The following is a 5,950-nucleotide window of genomic DNA, read 5'->3' on the forward strand; positions in this document are numbered from 1 at the left end:
TCCTTTGATCTATGTGTGTGTTTTTGTGCCAGTATCATACTGTTTTGATTACTAAAGCTTTGTAGTAGATCTTGAAATCTGGAATTGTGATACTTCCAGCTTTATTTTTCTTGTTTTTTCTTTTCTTTTTTTTTTTTAAGATTTATTTATTTACTTATTTGACAGAGAGAGTGGGAACACAAGCAGGAGGAGTGGGAAAGGGAGAAGCAGGCTTCCCGCTGAGCAGGGAGCCCGATGTGGGGCTCGATCCCAGCACGCTGGGATCATGATCTGAGCCGAAGGCAGATGCTCAACAACTGAGCCACTCAGGCGCCCCCCAGGTTTGTTTTTCTTTTTCTTTTTTTTTTCCAATAAAAATTAGAAGGATTTTTAATTTCCAAGGCCTTTGAGAAAGCAAAACTAATGCAACACAAATTGAAAGATCTAATTAATAAATTTAACATCAAGCCAAAGTAATTTTGTTACATAAATTAACCCATTTGTTATAGGCTAGTAATGTTTCAAATGGTGAAGCTTCTACTGGTCTTTCAACTCCTTCAGTCTTCTGATAGCCGACTTTACTGTGACAGCGGAAGTGGTGTTGTAGGTCCAAGCACCACCAGCGACGGTTTTCATGCAGGAGCCACAATGCCAGATCCCCACAGCTCATCTTTTCATCTTTGTTTTGCCACAGAAGGAGCAAGTGTACTTGGCGTGCTGGCTTATTTCAATCTTCTTCACCATTTTCCTGATGGAGGCACCATAACGGGTCCTGTATTTACCCACGATTCCGACCTTCTTGGTGCGTTTAGCCATGTCGCCGCAAACTAGGTCTGAGCCCAGAGCTGTTTTTGTTTTTCAAGATTGTTTTCGCTATTCAGGATCTTTTGTTCTTCCAAACAAATTTTAGTATTACTTGTTCTAGTTATGTGAAAAATGCTGTTGATACTTTGATCGGGATTGTATTAAATGTGTAGATTGCTTTGAGTAGTATGGACATTTTAACAATATTTGTTCTTTCAATCCATGAGTATGGAATATCTTTCCATTTGTTTGTGTCAGTCTTCAATTTCTTTGATCAGTGTTTTATAGTTTTCAGAGTACAGGTCTTTTACCTCCTTGGTTAAGTTTATTCCTAGGTATTTAATATTTTTGGTGCCATTGTAAATGGGATTGTTTTCTTAATTTCTCTTTCTGTTGCTTCATTATTAGTGTATAGAAATGCAATGAATTGCTGTATATTGGTTTTGTATTTTCTGACCTAACCAAATTCATTTATCAGTTCTGGTAGTTTTTTGGTTGAGTCTTTAGGGTTTTCTATATATAATATCACGTCAGTTGTGAATAGTGACAGTCTCATTTCTTTATTCTCAATTCAGATGCCTTTTATTCCTTTTTGTTGTCTGATTGCTGTGGTTAGGACTTCCAGTATGATGTTGAATAAAAGTGGTAAGAGTGGACATCTTCTTCCTGATCTTGGGAGGAAAGCTTTAAGTTTTTCACCATTGAGTATGATGTGGGCTTTTCATATATGGCCTTTATTATGTTGTGGTATGTTCCCTTAAGACTACTTTGTTAGGGTATTGTCATTTTTTAAAATACCTTTGGGTAGATGAGAAATTATAAACCTTGGTTTACATAAGCATTTTCCTAATATTAATGAGGGTGTTTACTTTTTTATGTTTGTTGGCCATTTGTACATCCTCTTTTTTTCTCACTTTTTATTTTGAAATAATGTCAGATTCACAAAAAGATGTGGGGAAAAAAAGGATAGGGAGGTTTTATATACCTAGTTTCTCCCAGTGGTAACATTGTGTATTACTATAATATAGTATCAAAGCCAGGAAATTGACATTGGTACAATTATGAGAATTCACTATTTCACCAGCTTTATATACATTCATTTATGTGTGTGTATAATAATCTTATTGCAATCTTATTACATGTGTAGATTCATGTAACCACCTCCAGAATCAAGATAGAATTATTCTATTACGACAAGACTTCCTTACACTAACCTTTTTAGACATACCTTTTCTCCCCATCTTTAACCCACAGCAATCACTAATCTATTTTCTATGTCTGTTATTTTTTCTTTTTTTGGAGCACCTATTCAAATATTTTTGTCTGTTTTCTGTCTTTTCTTGGTTTTTCGGATGTAGTTATATGTATAACAAGTATCTTTTCCTACTCTGTTGCATTCCTATTTTCTTATTGGTGTAATCTGATGAATAAAAGTTCCTCATTTTAATATTATCTTAGTTATCATCTTTTTCTTTTTGTTTAGTGCTTTTGACCTCTTGTACATCCTCTTTTTTGTTGTTGTTGTTTCTCTTCCTTCAGATTATAAAAGTGTTCTCCCTGTCTTGTCACAGGTAGATTCACAGTCCACTTGGAATTGATTACTGATGTGAAGTAGAGGTGAAATTCCATTTTTGTTTTTTTTACCTACATGGCTATCTAATTGAGCCAGAACTCTACTGAAAAACGTTTTTCCCGTGACTTTGTAAACCCAACATTGTAATGAATCAAGTGACCCATATGTGTTAAGAGTTTGTTTCTGGGCTTTCTGTGTCCATGATTAACTTGTCTATCCTTGCACCAGTTATATACCATTGTATTTATTCTTGGTTTGTGTTTCTTAACATCTGGCAGAGTAAATAGTTGCAATTTGTTTTTCATAAATGTATTGGATTTTAATGGTATTTTGCTTTACCATATATATTTTAGAAGCATCTTCTGAAGTTATAAAAAGAAAACTGGGAATTTTGATTGATAATGCACTGAGTCTATAAATTTTTTAGGCAAGAATTGGCATTTCTGCAGTATTAAATCTTACAGTTTGTGAATATAGCATAATACTGTATTTAGATTTTTATTTTTGATGTTTTATTGCTTTATCATAAAGTTCTTACCATCTTTTATGAGATCTATTCCTAGATATTTGATATTTTTAATGCCACTGTAAATAGTATCTTTTTAAAGTTTCATCTTTTTGAATGTTTGCTGCTGTTATAAAGGAATATAAAGGGATGTTATATCTTGATTCGGTGTCCAGGAAACTTGCTAACTCAATTATTTATTTATTTTTTAAAAATATTTAATTTATTTATTTGAGAGCAAGAATGAGATAGAGAGAGCATGAGAGGGGGGAGGGTGAGAGGGAGAAGCAGACTCCCTGCTCAGCAGGGATTCCGATGTGGGACTTGATCCCGGGACTCCAGGATCATGACCTGAGCTGAAGGCAGTCGCTTAACCAACTGAACCACCCACTCACCCTCTTGCTAACTCAATTATTAATTCTAGTAATTTATCTCTTGATTCTTTAACATTCTGTATACATCATCATAGCATTTATAAATAAAAGTTATATTTATTCCTTTCCAGTGCTTATACTGCTTGCCTGCGTCCCCCTCCCTCCCTTCATCTCTATCTCATATTTTCTTATATTGCTGCATGGTAGGACTTTAAGTACAATATTGAATAGAATTTATATTAGCAGGTATTTATGTGCTGTTCCTGAGCAAATGGAAAGTCTTTAATTTTTTACCAATAAGTATAATGTTTGCTGTAGATATTTTGTGGATACACTTTATCAGATAAAGAAAGATTATGAAAGTCCTTTTTTAGTCCTCCTTTTCCAAGAGTTTGTGTGTGCACGTGCATGTGTGTGTGTGATGAATCAGTGTTTAATTTGTCAAATTATATTTCTGCACCAATAGAGATGAGCGTATCATTTTTCTTCCTTATTTTGTTAATGTGGTGAATTATACTGATTGATTTTCAAATCTTAAACCAATCTTTATTCCTGGCATAGCACCAATTTAGAATTCATGTATGATTCATTTTATACACTGCTGGATTCAGTTTGTTAATGTTCCTTTAGGATTTTTGCTTCTATGTCCATCAGTGAGATTGGCTTGTAATTTTCTGGATTTTAGCAAGCATCTTTAGTTTGCTTTACAAATTCTTTTATCTTCTCCTGTCCAAAATGCTTCTCTTGTGGTATTTGCTGTTTTAGATGATATAATCCTCCCTGTGCTCATGCACCCTTGCATCACACACCCACACTCATGTCCAATCAATTAACAATTCCACCAACTACACCTTTTAAATACCACATTACTTAGTTTTGTCATTCTTTCCATCCCATCAACTCCTACGCTAGTTCAGGATACTATTGTCTCTCTTTGATTATTTAAGCAATCCCCATAAGGTTTTTCTGTCACAAGTTTTGTTCCCTCCCATTTATCTTCTATATTGCAATTAAGATGAACTTTTAAAACCACAAATTCTATTATGCATCATTTCTTCTTACACGTTTTCCATGACTCCTCATTGAATTTCTGTGAGCTCCTCATATTGGCCCTGTGTTCCTTCATGCCCAAGCCTTGGCCCATGCTGTTTTCTTTGCTGATATCATTCCCATTAATACACAAATTAAATATGCCTCTGCAGCGTATCAGAGGACTTCAAGAAAGAGCGTAGCTTGGCAAAATAATGTCAGGACAGGAGACAGCATATGGAAAGGCAAAAAGGCAGTTCAGGAGCTGATTTTCAACACTATCTACTTTATCATGTGTTTTATGCTGGGCTTGGCTTGTTTTGTGGAACCTGGCAATGGTTTCTTAAAGGGAGTACATCATGCTGAACCTTTGTGCTCAGTGCTGGATAGCACAGTTTATGAGTCATGTAAAAATTGAAACCTCTTAAGTAAATAACCGGGGTAATGAGGAATTGTTGTGGGTGCTAGGAATGGTTAACCTGGCCAAGGTGATACTTGAATTGTCAGATAAAAGAGGAAATTGAAAGTATTTTGTGTATATTGATGACAAGGATTTAAATAATTACAAATGTACAGAAGTATTTAGGAACGCAGAATTTATGTCCAAATTAGGAAGAAATGTCTAAAGACCAGAATTACTTCGGTGTGGAAGGAACTGCCTCCCAAGATACTGTTTCCTCTTGTTTAATATATTCAAGCAGTGGTTGGTCAATTATGTTTAGGGATTTTATGTATTAGGGCAGTGCTTCCAAGACTCAGGTCCTATCCAGACTAATTAAATCAGAGTCTCTGGGGATGGGACACAAGAATCAATAGTTTTTAAAGCTTCCCTGTGATTCCAAAATGCAGACAAGTTTGGGAAGCCCTACAGTAGAGGGAGGTTTCAACTTCTCAGTGGTTTTCCTGCATCAGGAGTGTCTTGAAGAAATGAAAAAAACAAAAACAAAAACACATTTCCAAGCACAACCCTTTAGCTTCTACATTAGCTGTGTTGGGTGGACCCAACGAGTCTCTATGATTAAGAGTATTCCCAGATTATTCCATTTTCTAGCAGGGTTTGGAAACCACTAGATTATATGACTTTTTTTTTTTTTAAAGAGAATGACTTATGCATTCATAATTCAGCAAGGCACCTGACAAACTCATTTATGGGATCCTTGTGGACAAAATAAGCAGTATGAATTGAGGCAAATATGTGGAGGACAAAGAATGGGATTTGGATTCAAAGGTATCTGAATTCTAATTCTAGTCCTGTTACTACTTATTTATTAAACTTAAAATATGCACTTACTGTCTCAAACTCATCTTAAAATAGACTAACAACCATTTTATAAATTCATTTTAAAATTTAAATAAAGTTATTTATGAAAACTATCAGTCTAGCATCTTGTCTACGTATATTGGACTCTTTTCTAAATTCTATAGTTCTGTGAATACAGAAATGAACGACTGGATCCATGGAGCATATGCACATGTTTGATGAGTGTATGTGTGTATTCTCTGTTGATTTTTAACTCTGATATGCTGTGAATCCCTGGTTTTAATATTCTGCCTTAATTCAGTTATTATATTTGGTATTTTAGAGGAGTAAAGAATAATGCCTTTCACTTGCTATTGCTTTCATATGAAATATAATCTGTGCCTAACTTTTTTTCTAAATTGCACATTTCAGATAAGAAGTTTTCA

The 5,950-nt window shown here is 34.7% G+C and overlaps 1 pseudogene; it reads right to left on the reverse strand.

Moving 5' to 3' along the window:
- Positions 1-374: 374 nt before the first annotated feature.
- LOC114211029 (large ribosomal subunit protein eL43 pseudogene) lies at positions 375-805 on the reverse strand (annotated as a pseudogene).
- Between the last annotated feature and the right edge of the window lie 5,145 nt (positions 806-5,950).

The sequence above is a fragment of the Eumetopias jubatus genome, unplaced genomic scaffold (genome assembly GCF_037043125.1).
Source record: "Eumetopias jubatus isolate StellerSeaLion01/CBP00866 unplaced genomic scaffold, mEumJub1_p1.0 scaffold_8, whole genome shotgun sequence".
Taxonomy (NCBI): domain Eukaryota; kingdom Metazoa; phylum Chordata; class Mammalia; order Carnivora; family Otariidae; genus Eumetopias; species Eumetopias jubatus.